The sequence below is a fragment of the Thunnus maccoyii genome, chromosome 11, assembly GCF_910596095.1.
Source record: "Thunnus maccoyii chromosome 11, fThuMac1.1, whole genome shotgun sequence".
NCBI classification, from domain to species: domain Eukaryota; kingdom Metazoa; phylum Chordata; class Actinopteri; order Scombriformes; family Scombridae; genus Thunnus; species Thunnus maccoyii.
The window spans coordinates 444440-465889 of record NC_056543.1 but is presented as its reverse complement, the minus strand read 5'-3'; the positions used below and the strand labels follow the sequence as shown (position 1 = coordinate 465889).

At 39.2% G+C, this 21450-nt stretch overlaps 1 long non-coding RNA gene across 1 annotated transcript; it reads left to right on the top strand.

Moving 5' to 3' along the window:
- The first annotated feature begins 1875 nt into the window (after window positions 1–1875).
- Window positions 1876–15415, top strand: LOC121907681. Its single transcript, XR_006098929.1, has 3 exons — window positions 1876–2111; window positions 2189–2270; window positions 15063–15415. It is a non-coding gene; the product is annotated as an uncharacterized LOC121907681 (long non-coding RNA).
- The last annotated feature ends 6035 nt before the right edge of the window (window positions 15416–21450 follow it).

Below are 21450 nucleotides of genomic sequence, written 5' to 3'. Positions count from 1 at the left end.
GTTTGAGTTAGCAGAGGGCTAACAGGAAGTTAGCCTGCTTGGCCGGCGTGGGAACGTCAGAGACACACAGAGAGGTTTATCTGGTGAACTCTGCAGGTTTCAGTACAGTTTGAGGTTCTTGTACTTTACTTGAGTATTTCCTTCTACTTCTACTCCACTACATTTATTTAACAGCTTTAGTTAAAAGTTACTTTGCACATTCAGATTATTAATACAAAATACAATCAACTAATGAATTCTGATGTATTTTATAAACCTGGCAGTTTATAAAGTTCTAACTTTAGCAGCTGATTTGTAATGTTTACTTATCAATGTATCATTAATCATTAATATCATATTTATTATCCTGAAACCATTTTCAGTGTTTGAGTACTTTTACTTTTGTACTTTAAGTGTAATTTGTTGTGAATACTTGTGAAAGGTAAGGGTGACATCAGTGAGATGTCTGGGATGCCGGTCGATCACTGTGCCTACTGTCTGTCCCACAGCCTGCCGATGATTACAGCTCCTTGTTCTCTGCAGCTGGAACGTTATTGTCCGACTGCAGCACAGTTTACAACACCGAGTCATTTCCATACTGTAGGCCTGAGCTGCTCTGTGTTACAGTAAACATCTGTGACGTGACACACGTGGGATTAAAACCCGACGTGCATTCCTCACAAGAGACGAGAAAACTGACGGTCACATCTGGAGGATACGGAGGACAAACTCTGCCAGGAAGAGAAAAAAACACCACGTTCAGAATAAAAAAGGCTTTCAAGATAAACATTTAAAAACAGTTTTACATGTTTACAAGATTACAGATCAGGAATAAACACTTTATACTTTATAACTGTTTCTAAATACTTCAGTTCATGCAGAAAAAAGAAACCGAATAAAATAAATACAAAATTAAAGCAACAAAATATTATGAAAATAAGTTAATTAACAGAAAAATACATTCAAATTCTAACGAAGTATTTTATTAATGTAGCTCAGTTTTATTTCCAATGTGTCACATTTTGTAAAATTATTATTATTATATTATTTTATTTTATTATATTATATCTTATATCACTGTCGGGTTTCGTTTTCCACTTTATTTTAATTTTTAACTGTATTTGTCTCGATGCAGCCATGAAATGTTTTAATCTGGTTTTAATCACATAAAGAACTTTGTATTGAAAAGTTCTGTATCAATAAAGTTTTTATATTATCTGTCTGTTTTTTCTAAAGACATTTTAACAGCTGGCTGTTAATGTGAAATATTAACACATAATGTTAATAATAATAATAATAATAATAATAATTTAAATTAATTAATTAAACAAACAGCTGCTTTAAACTGAGCTGTGAACGTGTGAATGTTTTGTTTAAATAAAGTTCTTTTTCAACCAACAACAAGTAGTTTAACAGTATTTATATATATTTACTATATATACACTATATATTTATATACATATACCATATATATATATATATATATATATATTTACTACCCGCCTGCATGTGATTCATTATTTTATGAGCTTTGTCATTTTATTCCACTTTAATCTCTTTTAACATGAATGATATAAAACTCACTTTTGATTGTTTTTAAAATTCCAACATTTATTGTAAAACTGGAAAAATAGATTTAAAAAAAATAAATTTACTTTGAATTTTAAAAAACAGCCGTCTGGTCATTTAAAGCTGAGCTGTGAATATTTCCCATGATGCCTTGTAATTCAGTTATTTCTGTTTTAGTTCTGTGGTCAAAACAAAGCAGCTTCCAGCTTGTTAAAAGATTCCAGCAAAAGTCAAACAGATAAAAAGAATATTTATATTTATTATATATATTTATTATTTAAACAAAGCGGGGAACAGAGAGACGGTCGAGTGGATTCTGGGGTTTAAACAATGGAAATCAACGGCTGCGTGAAACTAAATGTTGTTAGTGTGGTCCTTTAAAACATGTGAATATTTCCCATGATTCCCTCTGATTGTGCTCATTTCCAGCAGGATGTTTTCCATCTGATGGGAGCCGCTCTCCGGTCTCAGCTCGATTAATCCGGAGCGATGTGAGGCCGACTCATCACAAACACCCTGCGCTCCGGGCGGCCCGGGGGTCCGGGCCCTGCTGTCTCCACCAGGTAAACATTAGCATAGTAATTAGCCTCGGTTAATTCAGCCAATTAAAGCCGTGTTGTTGTTCTCTCTGTGGCCCCAGAGGAGGAGCCGGACCTGGACCGGAGCCAGCAGGAGGAGGTCCACGTCGATCTGGTTCCTCCTGATGTCGGTCGCTGCTGTCGGTGAGTCAAATCCAGCTGCTATTGTTCCACAGCATCAGCCTGAACACTTTCCTCTCCTCTGGAGTTTGTTTTTCCTCCTCAAACAGCACAAATCTCACCGCTAATGTGTCAGAAGTGAAGCTGATATCCAGCCAAGAAGCCCGTTCTCCACGTTCATCCGGCCCTGCGGTGCCTTCGCCTTAATCCTGTTTACAGTCAGGCCTGTTTGTGCCTTCAGGCACAGAATCAGCTCAAACTGTTTCACTGCTCTTCACTCTGGAGGCTCCGTGATCTCATATCTAATGTGAAATTAGGAAAACTTAAATCTTCACTGAAGGGTTCAGCGGCTCATACGAGGCTCTGACATTTAATACGATGTGCCGACGGTTCGTTCACTGAAGTTTCAGCTGGTGTTGATCTCAGATGAAGGTCGTCTGTGTGAAACATGAACGTAGCTTCAGTCTGGATGTGAACGTGTAGAAACGTAACGTTAGCACCGAGCTAACGGAGCTCCGTCTGAAGCGGCCCCTGGTCCGTCCTCTGAGTTAAAACTGATCACTTTCATTATCAAATTAAAAACAGTTCAGTTTATGAGATTTAAAACAAGTCCAGGCTGGACCTCGTCTGAAACGCTACAGGGCTTTTAATTTGAAACAGCAGATACAGGAAGTGGCGACACTTGGCTGGCGAAGGCCGACCGACGGTCTAACTTCATCAGTCAGTCAGTCATATGTCGGGCTGGCTGTATTTTAAATCTGCTCACAATTTAAAACAAAGTAACACAAAAATATTTTGGTGCATTTTTCTGAATAAACTGTTGCAGATTTTTTATATGATCATCACAGTAAAGTGCAGTAAACTGCAGTAAAGTGCAGTAAAGTGCTGTAAACGTTTCTCCTCCTCTCCTCTGGCAGCAGCTCGTTAACGGTCCCGAGGTGGAGTCTTTAATTTGACAGTAAATATAAACCCAGCCGGCTGCAGGTGAAGCAGCGTTTAGTGGATAATGATGAGATGATGATGAGACGAGGCCTCACAGCGGGACCATAATTAGACCAACCTGCTGCTCGCCGCACATCAAACGTCCGGGGAGGAGACGGGCGGACGAGACGTTCAGGAGCAGGTTAGACGTGGGACTCTTCAGTACTGACGAGCAGCAATCAGATCCTTTACTTCAACAGAAGCCCTGCAGCTCATTTAATGACAGTTTAGTCAAATTTACTCAAAGTAAAGAGTGAAGCGTTATACTGTATATAGATTATATTGTTAACTGTGATGCAGCTTTGTTTGTATGATCGTTATTCACAGTTCATTAGTCTCATAACTCTCTCACTAAAAAGTGACAGACTCAGTGCAGCAAACATTTTACAACCTTTTTTAAGAAATTATATTTTAGATTTATAATCTTTACTAGTAGAAACTTAGAAATGATCTTCTTACCTGGAAGTAGGAGAGCAACAAACCAGACAACCAAACAAAAACATAACTTCTGTTTTTATGCTCCAGTGTTACAGTCTTCCTAGGAAATTACATCATTACTCTAAAATGGAGAAAACATTTTATTAATTTATTAAAGAAAACATTTTATTAATTTATTAATTGAAATGTGTTTGCTGCACATAAATGAAATGTTTTTGACTCTCAGGAAACGTAACCAGGACCAACATGGCTGCAGACTCACAACAAATAATAATGTCGTGGTTGCCACCATGAAAACTTTCCAGAGTTGTAAATCCTGTCTGTGACAAAACTGCTGTGGTTTGTTTGTTTTGTGATCTTCTGATAATGTTTAACTCCAACTGGACTGGACACTAACTTAACGGACGGTCCAGTGTGTTAAACCAGCAGTCAGGTGTCTGTAATCATTCCTCCTGTTCATACTGGATATTAAAGATCCTTCAAATGTGCTTTAATGGAAGTGATGGAGGATAAAATCCACAGTGTGTCCACACAGTCATTTAAAAGTCTGTGTGAAGCTTCTATTCAGCTTCAGCAGTCTGAGTTAGTCATATCAAGTGGATATCTGACACATTTACAGTCTTTTTAGCATCAAATTCCCTCTTTGTGTTTCCTTGGACAGTGTTTCCCTGTTGAGCTGCAGGTGGAAGTATAGTAACAAAAAGAGGAACTTTGGCACTAAAAAGACTGTAACGTTGAAAGATATCTACTTGATTTGACTCATTTGGACGCTGAAGCTTCATATTAGCTTCAGACTGTGGATTTTGTCCTCCATCACTTCCATTGTAAGGTCATTATGAAGGGATCTTCTAATGGTCAGTATGAACAGGAGGAATGATTACAGCAAGAAACACACTGACTGTTGGTTTAATGACTGACCTGATGAACTATGAACCCGTTCTTTAAACAACAGGCCTCTGCGTTGTTTTAACGCCTCACTCAGATCGTTGGTGAACTACAGTAGGTAGCGAGCTAACTGCTAACACGCTAGCCAGACAGGAACATGCTAACACTCATAAAGTCTGTCTGAGCTTCTGTGATTACTCCTCCTGACATTTAGTTGTTGTTCTTCATCTCATTCAACAGAGTTCAAAGCTCTATGACCTAATGAGCTAACAGTCAGTTAGCAAGCCTATTAGCTTGGTTGCTAACGAGACAATAAGCTGATGGTCACGGCCATCGGGATGGTTTGTTATTGGTCAACGGCACTGCTGCTGTGACTTTACTGTCCTTCTGTCAGTCTGTGTGTGTATATTATAGTTTCATCATGTCCTTTGCTTCGCTTAATGTTTGTTAATTGAAAAGTTCTCAGAATATAATATTATTTAAAAGTAAATCTTTATTGGAAACATGTGGACTCATGAACAGAATGACCTCTCTCTCCTCTGCTGTCTCTTCCAGTTTCTCTCCAACAAACTGAAAACTGTTACTGTGTTAATTCAAAAATGCTAATTAGGCGTATTTTCCCTGGTTGTTTGGTGTCCTCGGTTACCATGGAGACAGAGTCATGTGAGTTTGAAAGTGGGCCACGAGGCGAGGAGAGACTTTCTGCTCAGATACACCAGCTTCATCTTTATCTCAAATATTTGCAGTAACAAACACGTTTTCATGTCACAGTAACACTGTGGATGTACAGCACCAACATACCAACAACATACAATACAATACAATAGAATACAATACAATAGAATAGAATACAATAGAATAAAATAGAATAAAATAGAATAGAAGGCCTTAGAGTGTGTTTATAATTATAATCCCTATTTTTATAATAATGTCTCGTTTTATGATAATTCATATTCTTATAATAATCTATATTTTCTATAATAATCTTTTTTACCATCCCTCCACAGTCTGATCTATAACAGTGAGTAATGTGTGTTTGGTTCGTAGTGATGAACCATCAGTGACTCTGCAGCTCCTCTCGGCTTTACGGAGCTTTATAGTGAGTTTCAGCTCATTGTTTATCTGTCCGGCTGCAACTTCACTGTTCTGCTTCACTCTCAGCGTCTCATAGCGTCGTTTTTCAGAGTAAAAGCTGTAAAAAGCAGCTGAACACTACCTGCTCACAGTTAGCTGTAGACTAGCTGGTGAACATAGTGGAGCATTTAGCAGCTAAAGAGCCAGATATTTCCCTCAGGAGTCGGTAGAGAGCAGAAACAGCTGAAAGAGAGAATATTGGACAGAAACACGACTCCACATGAATGATAATGTTGCTCCGTAAATAAACAACTGTTTGCTTTAAGTTCAGCATCTTAAAGCTGATGATACGTCAGAGTTTTGTTCACATCTTGTTTCTGGTGGAAACTAAACATGAGTTACTGCAGATTTAAAGACAGTGAAATGTTTATTATTCATTTTCCAAGTAGTAATACTATGTTTATTATTCAGTTGCTACATGTTGAATATGTATTTAAAATTCTACATGTTCTACTACAAGTAACTCTTGTGTGCATGTTACTGCAGTAAAAGTACTTTTAAAAGTACTCATTATGTTAGTGATTATTATATATTATAATGTTGGATTATGGATGCATTAATGTGTAAGTAGTATTTTACTGTTGTAGTAGGTCAACATGGAGCTAATATTGACTTATTTATATGTAGTTGTATAGTTTAATCAGCATGTCAGATCTGCATCTGTTAAAGCCGTCAGACAGCAGAGCAGAAAGTTCAGTTCCAGAAACCCAGAGAGTGAATAACTTCTGTTATGTTGTTGCTGGATGTTGTCGTCGGTGTTGGTGCCGTAACGTTAGTTTGGTGTTAGCAGCTGTCTGACAGGACTTTGTGGGATTTTACAGTCTTTCCTTACGTTGGGAGTCATCAACACGTACGGACTGAGTCAGTGATTCGTTTTGCTTCAGGAACATCAGTGTTGCTCCACACTGAAATATCTCAACAACTGTTAGATGGATGGATGTGACGTTCATGTTCCTCAGAGGATGAATCTCATCTTCAACAGCTAATTAAACCTGGAACTACAAACAAACCAGATTTCTGACTGTTTACACTGACTGTTAATCTGCGTCCTGTAATGTGTATTTCAGTGACCGACATCCCTGCGCTAACTCTATGTGAGGTACAGATAGCTTCAAGTTAGCTCAAACCGCTGATTTTATCTTTATAAATCTGTCTGTTTGTGTCCAGATGATCCGTCAGGTTGAATATTCACTCGTCTTTAATGATTTTAATTGTTTGTGTAGATGAAACCTTCAGAAGTTCACACGAATAAATTCATTTTATTGTGTTTGTAGGTTTTGATTCGCCTCTCTGACACCTTTTTTCTGTCAAACAGGGGAATTCAGTTTCTAACTCATTTCTTTTTATAACTCTTTGAAACTCGCTGCTCATTAGCATGCGAGCGAGCTGGCCGTGCAAATCGTTTGAAATGCAAAAACACATCCAGTTTCTATATTTCATCAAGGAGCTTTTCATGTTTAATAAATTACAGACGCCGTCCTCCAAGACTTTGTTATTCATTAACCAAAAAGCACACAATTGGGATCCATTTAAAATCTTAATCACAACCTGCAGGATTATTTGCTTTCTGCTAATATTTGCCTTGACGGGGGGAGGGGGCGGCGGGGGGGGGGCAGCAGCCTGCAGTGTGTTTGTAATGGGATTAGATGTTCAGCACTGAGGATGTGATTCAGTCAGTGTGTCACTGAAACTGAAACATGGTTCATTAACACAACGAAGCAGGAATAAAACCAACACACAAATATCAATTTTCCAAACTCAAAGTTCGCTACATGGCCAAAAGTATGTGGACACCTGAACTTATTCAGTGTTTTACTTTAAGTTGGTGTAAAAGAGAGACAGCATCCCTCATAGTCTGTTTGGACACTACACAGTTACTTTATTATGTAAGTGCAGATCTAGTAGATAGAGAACTTTATAGATGACTTACAGAGGAATTTCACAGATGTAAATATGATAATTTCTTAAAACTAGGTCACCTATATAATAGAAATGTGCAGTTATTTTAGAAAATTGTTGCCTTATGACTAGAGAAAACTGAGAGAAAGGCTGTAAATTCTCCTATAAATCCTCTTTTCACTCTGAACAACCGAAATGCATTGTGCACAGTCCCGTCCAATCAGCTACAGATGGCGTGTTTACAGGACACAGGTGGCGAATACGTTTCCCAGCAGAGCAGCCATTTCTCCACCTGTCCACCAGATGGCCCCAGACCGTCCTGCCTGGTTCCCACAGCCACCTGCTCACCTGTTGCTCATTACCCATCAGTCCCAGTTCTACATTCATTCCCGACCAGTTCCTCTATGCTGCTTTGTTGTACAGCTGCGCTCCAGCCACCCTGTTCCTGTTTGTTATCTGCCGTTCCTGTGGTTTTGGACTGGTTCGCCTGTGGTTTTGGACTGGTTCGCCTGTGGTTTTGGACTGGTTCGCCTGTGTTCGACTGCCTCCTTGTTACCGAGCTTCTTCTTTTGGATTTTGATTTGATTTGTCCCCAACCTGTCCTTTTGTCTTTGATGTCTGTGTTTGGGTCGTACATCTGTGACAGTGAAGTTTGTTGCAGTGCGCTTTTTTCTCTCTCAGACAGTAGCTGCATTTACAGGTAAACAGAAATAATAATAATAATCCTTTTCCAGGTGTATCGAATTGTTCTAGACAGAGAAGATAATATGATGTTACAAAGATCTTTGTAGTAAAAATGGAAATAAATCATTTATTCAGTATTAATGACCTTGAATATTGTAGTTTGTTGAGCAACATTTATACCAGCGTCTGAGGACAGAGGATGTCGTATTACTGCACAGATTGTAAAGTCCTCTCAGGCTAAGTTGTGATTTCTAATATTAAGCTATAAAAATAAAATGGACTTGAATACATACTATTATTTATCATACAGTATCTGGTTTGCATGAAAGAAATTATGGGTTATTTTTTGTAATATTACATTTATTATGCAAACCAAAGTGTTTCCTGTTATACTGTTGTGTAGTATAATGTAGTGTAGTGTTGTGTAGTATAGTGTAGCATACCATAGTATAGTATGGTGTAGCGAACTGTAGTACAGTGTAGTATAGTAAAGTGCAGCGTTGTGTAGTATACTGTAGTGTAGCGTACAGTAGTATAGTGTAGTAAAGTGTAGTATAGTGTTGTGTAGTGTAGTGTAGTATAGTGTAGTGTAGTAAAGTGTAGTGTAGTGTTGTGTAGTATAGTGTAGTGAATTGTAGTATAGTGTAGTATATTAAAGTGTAGTGTAGTGTTGTGTAGTATAGTGTAGTGAATTGTAGTATAGTGTAGTATAGTAAAGTGTAGCGTTGTGTAGTGAAGTATAGTGTAGTGTAGTGTAGTGTAGTGTAGTGTAGTGTAGCGTACCGTAGTATAGTGTAGTGTAGTAAAGTGCAGCGTTGTGTAGTGTAGTGTAGTGTAGTGTAGTGTGGTGTAGCGTACCGTAGTAAAGTGTAGTGTAGTAAAGTGCAGCGTTGTGTAGTGTAGTGTAGTGTAGGGTACCGTAGTAAAGTGTAGTGTAGTAAAGTGCAGCGTTGTGTAGTGTAGTGTAGTGTAGTGTAGCGTACCGTAGTAAAGTGTAGTGTAGTAAAGTGCAGCGTTGTGTAGTGTAGTGTAGTGTAGTGTAGTGTAGTGTAGTGTTGTGTAGTGTAGTGTAGCGTACCGTAGTAAAGTGTAGTATAGTAAAGTGCAGCGTTGTGTAGTGTAGCGTACCGTAGTAAAGTGTAGTGTAGTAAAGTGCAGCGTTGTGTAGTGTAGTGTAGTGTAGCGTACCGTAGTATAGTGTAGTATAGTAAAGTGTAGCGTTGTGTAGTGAAGTATAGTGTAGTGTAGTGTAGTGTAGTGTAGTGTAGTGTAGCGTACCGTAGTATAGTGTAGTATAGTAAAGTGCAGCGTTGTGTAGTGTAGTGTAGTGTAGTGTAGTGTAGTGTAGCGTACCGTAGTAAAGTGTAGTATAGTAAAGTGCAGCGTTGTGTAGTGTAGTGTAGTATAGTAAAGTGCAGCGTTGTGTAGTGTAGTGTAGTGTAGTGTAGTGTAGTGTAGTGTAGCGTACCGTAGTAAAGTGTAGTGTAGTAAAGTGCAGCGTTGTGTAGTGTAGTGTAGTGTAGCGTACCGTAGTAAAGTGTAGTATAGTAAAGTGCAGCGTTGTGTAGTGTAGTGTAGTGTAGTGTAGTGTAGTGTTGTGTAGTGTAGTGTAGCGTACCGTAGTAAAGTGTAGTATAGTAAAGTGCAGCGTTGTGTAGTGTAGTGTAGTGTTGTGTAGTGTAGTGTAGTGTAGTTTAGTGTAGTGTAGTGTAGCGTACCGTAGTGTAGTGTAGTGTAGTGTAGTGTAGCGTACCGTAGTATAGTGTAGTATAGTAAAGTGTAGCGTTGTGTAGTGAAGTATAGTGTAGTGTAGTGTAGTGTAGTGAAGTATAGTGTAGTGTAGTAAAGTGTAGCGTTGTGTAGTGTAGTAAAGTGTAGCGTTGTGTAGTGTAGTAAAGTGTAGTGTAGCGTACAGTAGTGTAGTATTGTGTAGCATAGTACTGTGTAGTAAAGTGTAGTGTAGTCAAGTGTAGTGTAGCGTACTGTAGTGTAGTATAGTGTAGTGTAGTATTGTGTAGTAAAGTGTAGTATTGTGTAGTATTGTGTAGTGTAGTGTAGTGTAGTGTAGTGTAGTATTGTGTAGTGTAGTATTGTGTAGTGTAGTATTGTGTAGTAAAGTGTAGTATTGTGTTCACCTCAGGCATCAGTCAGGCCTCAGTGTGTAGTGTAGTGTAGTGTACTGTAGTGTAGTGTAGTGTACTGTACTGTACTGTACTGTAGTGTAGTGTAGTGTAGTGTAGTGTAGTGTAGTGTAGTGTACTGTAGTGTAGTGTAGTGTACTGTACTGTAGTGTAGTGTAGTGTAGTATTGTGTAGTATAGTGTAGTATTGTGTTCACCTCAGGCATCAGTCAGGCCTCAGTGTGTAGTGTACTGTAGTGTAGTATAGTGTAGTATTGTGTGGTGTAGTATTGTGTAGTATAGTGTAGTATTGTGTAGTGTAGTGTAGTATTGTGTAGTATTGTGTTCACCTCAGGCATCAGTCAGGCCTCAGTGTGTAGTGTAGTGTAGTGTACTGTAGTGTAGTGTAGTGTACTGTACTGTAGTGTAGTGTAGTGTAGTGTACTGTAGTGTAGTGTACTGTAGTGTAGTATAGTGTAGTATTGTGTAGTGTAGTGTAGTATTGTGTAGTATTGTGTTCACCTCAGGCATCAGTCAGGCCTCAGTGTGTAGTGTAGTGTAGTGTACTGTAGTGTAGTGTAGTGTACTGTACTGTAGTGTAGTGTAGTGTAGTGTAGTGTACTGTAGTGTAGTGTACTGTAGTGTAGTGTAGTGTAGTATTGTGTAGTAAAGTGTAGTGTAGTGTAGTGTAGTGTAGTGTACTGTAGTGTAGTATTGTGTAGGAAAGTGTAGTGTAGTGTATTGTAGTGTAGTGTAGTGTACTGTAGTGTAGTGTAGTGTACTGTACTGTAGTGTAGTGTAGTGTAGTGTACTGTAGTGTAGTGTACTGTAGTGTAGTGTAGTGTAGTATTGTGTAGTAAAGTGTAGTGTAGTGTAGTGTAGTGTAGTGTAGTGTAGTGTAGTATTGTGTAGTAAAGTGTAGTGTAGTGTAGTGTAGTGTAGTGTAGTGTAGTATTGTGTAGTGTAGTGTAGTGTAGTGTAGTGTAGTGTACTGTAGTGTAGTATTGTGTAGTAAAGTGTAGTGTAGTGTAGTGTAGTGTACTGTAGTGTAGTATTGTGTAGTAAAGTGTAGTGTAGTGTAGTGTACTGTAGTGTAGTGTAGTGTAGTGTAGTGTAGTGTAGTGTAGTGTAGTGTAGTGTAGTATTGTGTAGTAAAGTGTAGTGTAGTGTAGTGTAGTGTAGTGTAGTGTAGTGTAGTGTAGTGTAGTATTGTGTAGTAAAGTGTAGTGTAGTGTAGTGTAGTGTAGTGTAGTGTAGTGTAGTATTGTGTAGTAAAGTGTAGTGTAGTGTAGTGTAGTGTACTGTAGTGTAGTGTAGTGTACTGTAGTGTAGTGTAGTGTAGTGTAGTATTGTGTAGTAAAGTGTACTGTAGTGTAGTGTAGTGTAGCGTACTGTAGTGTAGTGTAGTGTAGCGTACTGTAGTGTAGTGTACTGTAGTGTAGTGTACTGTAGTGTAGTGTAGTGTAGTGCAGTGTAGTGTAGTGTAGTGTAGTATTGTGTAGTAAAGTGTACTGTAGTGTAGTGTACTGTAGTGTAGTGTAGTGTACTGTAGTGTAGTGTAGTGTAGTGTACTGTAGTGTAGTGTAGTGTACTGTAGTGTAGTGTAGTGTAGTATAGTGTAGTATTGTGGCATCAGTCAGGCCTCAGTGTGTAGTCGCTGTGTCGGCCCTCTGCAGTGTTTCTGGGTGTCAGGTGTCACGTGTGTGTTTGTGTTGCAGTGAACGCAGCTCAGCAGGGAGTTGTAATGGACCGTTGTCAACATAAACCATAAATCACTGCTGCCACTAATGCTGCAGATCTACATGACTAATGTCCCTCTGAGGACGCCGTCCCAGAGCTCTGATGCTGCTTTCACTGACGCCACCTCAGGTTTTTAACAGCGGTTCAGATCTGCAGTCTGAGGTTTTCGCTGCAGCTGCTCCTGATGTTTGAGTCGCTGCAGGACTGACATCTTTTACTCAGAGATATCCTGCAAATGAACTTTTCTCAAAATTGTATTCAAACGGATCTTTCTCTCCACCCTTCAAACATTATAAAAGTGTCATAATGTAGACAAACCGGTCCTGTAACTAGTCATAAACTGAATATCTTTAATCAGACTGAACAAGACACATGAGACGTCACAGTGGTTCATTTTTCACTGTTTTATGACATTTTAAAGACAAAATAATTAATTGATTTATCGAGAAACTAATCATTTATTTTACCTGCTGTTTAAGTTGTCTGCTCATAGGAATTAGTGCTATAAGGTTTATTATTGTCATTATTAGCAATGTTAAAGACTTACAGTGTTATTGGACGTCATTAAAGACATGAAACCACTTTCACAGCTGCATTTTCCAAACTGTCATATTTTCATGAGTGCTCAGCTGAGTCTGTTTTAGTCTGGGAGACTTTCACGTTTCCAGTGTTTAGTAGTGAGTTTGAGTGTTGTATGATCAATATCATTTGAATCCACTTAATGTTTACTGTTCCACTGCTTTCAGAGCTTACACTGAACATGCTAATGTCGTCATCGTTTACAGTTTAACTTGCAGTTTAAATCCTTTCACACATTACATGTTAACTGATGCTGCTTTCACTTATTACTGTCCAGCCGACACTTTAACTGCTGTACATCCACTCATTTACACGTCAGCTGACAGTTAAAGGACAGGTTCAGTTTTTCCAGTGTGTCTTAAGACATAGTCATATCAAGTGGATATCTGACACATTTACAGTCTTTTTAGCATCAAATTCCCTCTTTGTGTTTCCTCGGACAGTGTTTCCCTGTTGAGCTGCAGGTGGAAGTATAGTAACAAAAAGAGGAACTTTGGCACTAAAAAGACTGTAACGTTGAAAGATATCTACTTGATTTGACTCATTTGGACGCTGAAGCTTCATATTAGCTTCAGATAAACTTTCATCACTTCCATTGTAAGGTCATTATGAAGGATCTTCTACTGGTCAGTATGAACAGGAGGAATGATTACAGACAGAAACACACTGACTGTTGGTTTAATGACTGACCTGATGAACTATGAACCCATCCTTTGCCTACATTGCTACAATAAGCAGCATTTCAAGTGCTTTCAGCCTGCACACATTAACGATCAACTAATATTTACTCTTATATTTGAACTGCTGTCTCTGCTCACACACTGACTGCACTTTTATGTGTATTACAACAAACAGGTCTCATTATTTATGGTCTTATAACTTGTTTTAAAGCTGATTTTCAGACTCAGTAAAACACTGAATGGATGTTTAGTGTTTCAACGCAATGATTCAGCAGATTTCGAGCAGAGTCTTTAACATTTCTGCCTGTTTTAAATTAATGACAGTGTCCCTGCCATCTGTCCACCGTGTGGGGCTGAGGGGCATCAACAATATGTCCGCCGCCAACGGCAAAAGTAATGAATGAATAATGTCCTTTGTGCCAGAGATACAGAGCAGATTCAATGTCTCACTGCTGAGATTCAACACCAATCGACTTCTACTGATCCAAAACTGAAGACAGACAGGAAGCTGTGTCGTCTCCGTCTCGCTCCGTCCCCACATAAGGAGTCGGACCGAAGACAGTTTGCTGCAGCGTTACTGAAATAGTTTTTCTTTAACAGTTCAAATAATCTGCCTCCAATTGTTTTAGTGAAGAGAAACTCCACATATTACATAAAATACCATGCTGGTCCCAACAGCTAACACATGTAATAATAATATACTGTACTGCTAGCACTGAAAGCTAGCAGTACAGTATATAAGTTGGGAAAAAGTAGAAGTCAAACTGCTGCAGGTTTGTTTCTCTGGAAGATTATTGGATTATAAGAAATAAGAAGGAAACAATTCTGTGTGTAGAAGAAACTGATTTCACTGTAAGTGTTTGTTTAGTACCTAATAAAATGTAATATTATCACAGAGTAACTGGTGGAAATGGTTCAACAGTGTGAATATGGCTGTATAGCCGTAAGACGTTATTTTTTAAAATGATTAATTACAAGTTTTGATAAACGTATCCGCAGATCATAAATGATTAAAAGTTAAATTCATACACTTTCACTCACAAACACCATTTATTATAATCTTCATATTGTTTTTGGAGGCTGTAGTTAGTGCTGCTGTTAAACTGTTGTCCTTTATACTGACAGACGTTTCTAATCTTTCATATTAATGAGTGAAACTATTCCATCAACACCTCTGTAAAACAGGTTCAACTAAAACTGATAAAGTCAAACCCATTTTTGTTTGTGCAGCTCGATATCACTGATCACAAGTTAACCTCAGGAGGCTTTACAGTCTGAACAGCAAAACCTTTAACCTTTAACAGGGGAAAATGTTCAGGAGGATGAAAATGATAGAAATACAGCACAGACAACAGGATGACAACATTATAGATGAACCACCCGACCTCTGACCTCGGTGAACCTGATGACGGGAGGATTTATTGCAGGCTGTTGTATCAGACAGTTTTAGCTGTTTATACCTAATAAACTGGCAGCTGAGTGTAGTTATACACTCTGTAATCTGAATCTCTACCAGCTACACTTTAGTAACCAGAGAGATCAGAGTCATTCAGGCTGAATTTGACTTTTAATGGCTGCTAAAAAAAAAACAAAAAAAAAACAGTGAGAGCCAAACAAAGATGGCAGCTCTGTTCATCTGTTGAATGGTGTTTAACCAGCGTCTCGTCTCGCTCTCAGGTCTCTGCAGGTGAAGCCTCCCTGACGGCCTGAAGTCTGAACGGGGCGGCAGGTCGTCAGAGAGGCGTACAGGACATTGTTTGGCCGTCTGTTTGTTGTTGCGCTGACTGAGCGCGCCCCTCCAGCACTAACGCAGCAGATGTCTGCGTGTACGGCGAGCTGGCAGCCGGCGCAGGTGGCAGATGCCTGAGTCGGGTGCCAAACGCCGGCAGTTGGGCACAGATGGAGCGTCACGTTCGGGGAGGGAGCGGCGGGCCCCTGACCTTCTGCTGCTGGAGGTGAGGCTCCGAGGAATGTGGGACTACAAGTCCACGAGGCAGTCCTCCACCTTCCCAACGCCAACAACATGAAGACAGAAAGTATCTGTTTCACATGTAAGTCAAGAGCATCAAATGTCACTTTTCTTCAGAGTAAAGACATCATTCAGTCACCTTTCTCACATCATTCAGCTCTAAACATCCTGCCTTCACAGTAAGAGAGGAAAACTGTCAGTGTTGTTTCTATTTTAATCTTTTCTTGACTTGTCAGTACATCACCTCTCTGATATCTGTTGTGATTTGGAACAGTTTTACTTTTCAGATAAACATAAAAATATAGAAGCCAAAACATTTCTGCCAAAGGAAACAAGATGAAAAGTAAAGTAACTCTGTATAACTTCTCCTCTTATCAAGTCATTGTTGTCTTTAATGTGAGACCGAAAGTCAAATGTTCTTAAAACAAATGAATGAATCAGTCTGAGGAGTAACAGTAATTAGAAATGTAATGTGGAGAATCTCACTCAAACAAGCTCATTTCTAGAAACAGGTTTAAATGATCAGAGAGGAGGAAATACCACCACACTGCCTGGAAAATATCTGACTTATAGAAATAAAATATAATATAAATATAATTTATGATTCTCACCGCGCAGCTGATGAATGTACGGAAGCCCGTTAGTGGAAATGTAAAAAAGAATCATCAAAAGTTAAACGCTCATGGTGAGTCAACATCATCATCATCATTATTATTATTATTATTATTATTATTATTATATTAAGTCAGAATGTTTTTTTCTGTTCTCAGGCTGCATCACTGATGGATTTTAAATAAAACTTAAAGCATTTTGCCATCGAAGCCTTAATTAACGACCGTCAGCAGTGCGAGTTCACGTTTACCTGTGAACTGTTTGTAACGGCCAACAGAATAACGTCCGGACATGAAGTTGCGACGCTCACTGACGTCCTGTTTGTTCACATTCTGGATGTATTTCTGTTAGTGCTTTATTATTATTATTGTTAAGTAATTTTCGTTCATGCTGCGTTGCTGTTTCCAATTTCAACAACTGGTGATGTAGAAGACGAGTAACAGAAAAGACAAAACAGAAAACGTTAAATAAGTTTATTTAAAGAAATACAAGTAGATGTGATATGAGACATTTTTATCTTCATATATGAGAAAGTGTCCAAACTTTTGACTGGTGCAAATAAAAATATAACTACACATTTAAATATATACACATATATATTGTACCATTACTACTGTAGTTTATTGTTTTTATTTTTATTATTATAATGTTTAATCTTATACTTGGGGTTTTCATTTTATTTTACTCTGTTTTATTGTATTTTAATTGTCTGTTGCATAATTGTAGTTCTTACAGGTTTAAACCAGCTACAGGTGGAAGATCATCTGACCTCCACATGCTGGATGAAGTCTGGATATTTCATTCATGCAGGTGGGATGAATGAAGGCTGAAAGTATAAAGAAGTTAATTTCTCTAACATGATGTAGATCCAGGTAGTAGATAACATTACTTCATCTGCCTTTAAGTGGGTCTGTGTGTCACCGCTGCTCCAGATGTAAACAGCTGACCGACATCTGCTCCGATGTCAGATTAAAAAACACCCACCACAAACTTTGGGTGAGGAGGTGGAGTCTGATCCTCGCTGGACTATCACACTGATCATCAAGGAAAGTCTGTCCGCCGTCAGTCTTCACCTCCCCGGGGTCAAAGGTCAAACCTGAGTTTGAGGCAGTGACTGTTGGATTTTTACATTGAACGTATTCGACTCTATTAGAAATCAGGTTCTCTCAACATAATTAGAAAATGTTAATTAACCCATTTGGCAAGTTGCAAAAATGTTGATACTGAACATTTGAGTGAAATGTTCAGAGACGACCTGGATGTTGTTTTCCCACCTAAACATCTTCTGTTGCAGTAAATATCTGCTGTTGCAGTAAAATATCTGCTGTTGCAGTAAATATCTGCTGTTGCAGTAAATATCTGCTGTTGCAGTAAAATATCTGCTGTTGCAGTAAATATCTGCTGTTGCAGTAAAGGGTCTCTGCTGTTGCAGTAAATATCTGCTGTTGCAGTAAATATCTGCTGTTGCAGTAAAATATCTGCTGTTGCAGTAAATATCTGCTGTTGCAGTAAAACGTCTGCTGTTGCAGTAAATATCTGCTGTTGCAGTAAATATCTGCTGTTGCAGTAAAATATCTGCTGTTGCAGTAAATATCTGCTGTTGCAGTAAATATCTGCTGTTGCAGTAAAATATCTGCTGTTGCAGTAAATATCTGCTGTTGCAGTAAAATATCTGCTGTTGCAGTAAAATATCTGCTGTTGCAGTAAATATCTGCTGTTGCAGTAAAATATCTGCTGTTGCAGTAAAATATCTGCTGTTGCAGTAAAGGGTCTCTGCTGTTGCAGTAAATATCTGCTGTTGCAGTAAAACATCTGCTGTTGCAGTAAAATATCTGCTGTTGCAGTAAAGGGTCTCTGCTGTTGCAGTAAATATCTGCTGTTGCAGTAAATATCTGCTGTTGCAGTAAAACATCTGCTGTTGCAGTAAATATCTGCTGTTGCAGTAAAACATCTGCTGTTGCAGTAAATATCTGCTGTTGCAGTAAAGGGTCTCTGCTGTTGCAGTAAATATCTGCTGTTGCAGTAAATATCTGCTGTTGCAGTAAATATCTGCTGTTGCAGTAAAATATCTGCTGTTGCAGTAAAATATCTGCTGTTGCAGTAAAGGGTCTCTGCTGTTGCAGTAAATATCTGCTGTTGCAGTAAATATCTGCTGTTGCAGTAAATATCTGCTGTTGCAGTAAAACATCTGCTGTTGCAGTAAATATCTGCTGTTGCAGTAAAACATCTGCTGTTGCAGTAAAACATCTGCTGTTGCAGTAAAGGGTCTCTGCTGTTGCAGTAAATATCTGCTGTTGCAGTAAAATATCTGCTGTTGCAGTAAATATCTACTGTTGCAGTAAATATCTGCTGTTGCAGTAAATATCTGCTGTTGCAGTAAAACATCTGCTGTTGCAGTAAAATATCTGCTGTTGCAGTAAATATCTACTGTTGCAGTAAATATCTGCTGTTGCAGTAAATATCTGCTGTTGCAGTAAAACATCTGCTGTTGCAGTAAATATCTGCTGTTGCAGTAAAATATCTGCTGTTGCAGTAAATATCTGCTGTTGCAGTAAAATATCTGCTGTTGCAGTAAATATCTGCTGTTGCAGTAAAATATCTGCTGTTGCAGTAAATATCTGCTGTTGCAGTAAATATCTGCTGTTGCAGTAAATATCTGCTGTTGCAGTAAATATCTGCTGTTGCAGTAAACGTCTGCTGTTGCAGTAAAACATCTGCTGTTGCAGTAAATATCTGCTGTTGCAGTAAAATATCTGCTGTTGCAGTAAAATATCTGCTGTTGCAGTAAATATCTGCTGTTGCAGTAAAATATCTGCTGTTGCAGTAAAACATCTGCTGTTGCAGTAAAGGGTCTCTGCTGTTGCAGTAAATATCTGCTGTTGCAGTAAATATCTGCTGTTGCAGTAAAATATCTGCTGTTGCAGTAAAACATCTGCTGTTGCAGTAAAGGGTCTCTGCTGTTGCAGTAAATATCTGCTGTTGCAGTAAATATCTGCTGTTGCAGTAAAATATCTGCTGTTGCAGTAAAATATCTGCTGTTGCAGTAAATATCTACTGTTGCAGTAAAATATCTGCTGTTGCAGTAAATATCTGCTGTTGCAGTAAATATCTGCTGTTGCAGTAAATATCTACTGTTGCAGTAAAATATCTACTGTTGCAGTAAATATCTGCTGTTGCAGTAAATATCTGCTGTTGCAGTAAAATATCTGCTGTTGCAGTAAAGGGTCTCTGCTGTTGCAGTAAAGGGTATCTGCTGTTGCAGTAAAGGGTATCTGCTGTTGCAGTAAATATCTGCTGTTGCAGTAAAATATCTGCTGTTGCAGTAAAATATCTGCTGTTGCAGTAAACATCTGCTGTTGCAGTAAAATATCTGCTGTTGCAGTAAAGGGTCTCTGCTGTTGCAGTAAAGGGTTTCTGCTGTCAGAGTCCTGCATCTCGTAGACCCCCGTCCACCCGGACCTCCTCCTCCCACTGCAGAGACATTTATAAATGTAGCTTCATTCATTTCATAAAACGTCAGTGTGAACATCATCCAGGCAGAGATTACGTTTGTTATGTAACTGGAAAACAGTTTAGTTTAATATGAAGGTCATTTCTAGCAGAGTTGATATATTATAAGAACTGGAAACTGGATACTGGACTCAAAGATGGCACCAGTTCAGTCAGATGAATATTTCTCGTCTGGCACCTGAGCCAGAAAGGTTTCTGGAAGTCATGTTTCTCCTGTTCGGCCCACAGACTTTAAATTGGGACGTCACAAATGTTAAAATTGCTTTTCTAGTCTCTGAGAAAGTTTTATAAATATAAAACCTTCATGGATTAAAACAATCATAATATAAAGAGTCATAATTGAGCTGATTGCAGTCACAGACGTCTCTTTTATAACAGAGTAAGAAATGAAGCTGAAACCTTCAGATTTCTTCACCAACAGTCTAAAAGCTTGAGAAGCTAAAACAAGGAATCTTTTGCATTTTTGCTTTAAAATTATTTAAACGATTATCAGAATTTTTTGTCGATTAACTAATCAATTAATTACTCTTTAGCCTCCTGCCTCTGCTGTACAGCTGAGTGTATGAAGGTAAAAGTCTGTTTTTATAATATGTGGATGTAAAATTTAAAAAATGCATTTTTTAAAAGCACAAATAAATAAATAAAATAAAATAAATTAACTGACAAATTGTTGCAGCTTTACAGAATATCATGAAAATTACATTTTTTAAATATATTTTAAACAAACATTTCTGCAAACTCCTTCGTGGGGCAGAATAATCACAAAACTGACTGATTAGCTGATCAACAGCCATCGATGTATCGATGATGTGATGATATGATCTGTTCGACTCGCTCAGCCAAAAACATCTTTTCACTGAATGTGAAATAAGATGCCAGTAATCCCTGAGTCAGGTCTGCTGTCAGCTGTCGGGCAGATTGACGGGGGGTCAGACTCGGTGTTTTCGGGGATGGAGAGGTCGAACTCTCTGCTGTCCTGAGATCAGCAGTCTGCAGGTCCCACATGAGGCGGCAGGAAGTGACCTCAGCGACTGGCCCCTGTCCACTCGGCTGTCCGGGCCGGGCTAAAGGGCCATATGGCTAAACCTTCGTCCCCAGAGTCCTCTTCCATCCGTCCGTCCATCCGTCCGCCCGGCTCTCCTCCATATTCACCAGCCTGCTCAGAAGGCCGACGGACTCATCTCAGATTTATGAGCCCCCCCACTCCTGAACTGGAACATCCCCCCCGGCTGCGACACGAACGGCGTGTTTGTCTGTTTGGTTTAGCGTGCCAGGTTCCTGAATTAGTCCAAAGATCCCTGATGGTATTGTGCCCTCGGAGGGAGGCTGCCGGGAGAATCTGTCCTGCTGCTTCACTTCTCACTCTGCTGCCTCATTATCATGTCTGTCCTCCTCTCGGAGAGATTACACCGCCACTCGCTGCCCCCGACAACACAAAACCACACCGCACAGTGGACCGCCGGCTCTGCAGCTCATAAAACTAACAACCTGCAAGTGTTTCCAGTTTACACAGAAAATAAAAGCTTTCACACGCTGTCAGCAGAAAACCTCTTCAACATACAGTTCAACTGCTTTCAGAGATTACTGTGTGTCAACTGACACTTCAACCGCTTCAATCTGTGACTCTGATGACGTGGGCGAGCAGAACGCCGCGTGATTACATAAACAGTCAATGCAAAGACGAGAGCGGGTGCAAATTCGCCCCGGACGACACTAATCGACACGAACACACGTCTGCGTGTTTCAACATGAGCGAAAACTTTGTGCTTCATGAATGTACATCATGAATGTGCAGAGAGGAGAGAGACCGGAGTTCCTGCTGAACACAAACACTCAGACATGGTAGCTGCAGCTGCTGTTAGCTAGCTTACACTTCATGTACAGGGATGTATTTTGGCTGTTTGAGGTGAAACTCGCCTGAGTAACACGAGGTGAAAGTCTGAAAACAGCTTAAAACTCAAATTGCTTTCATCT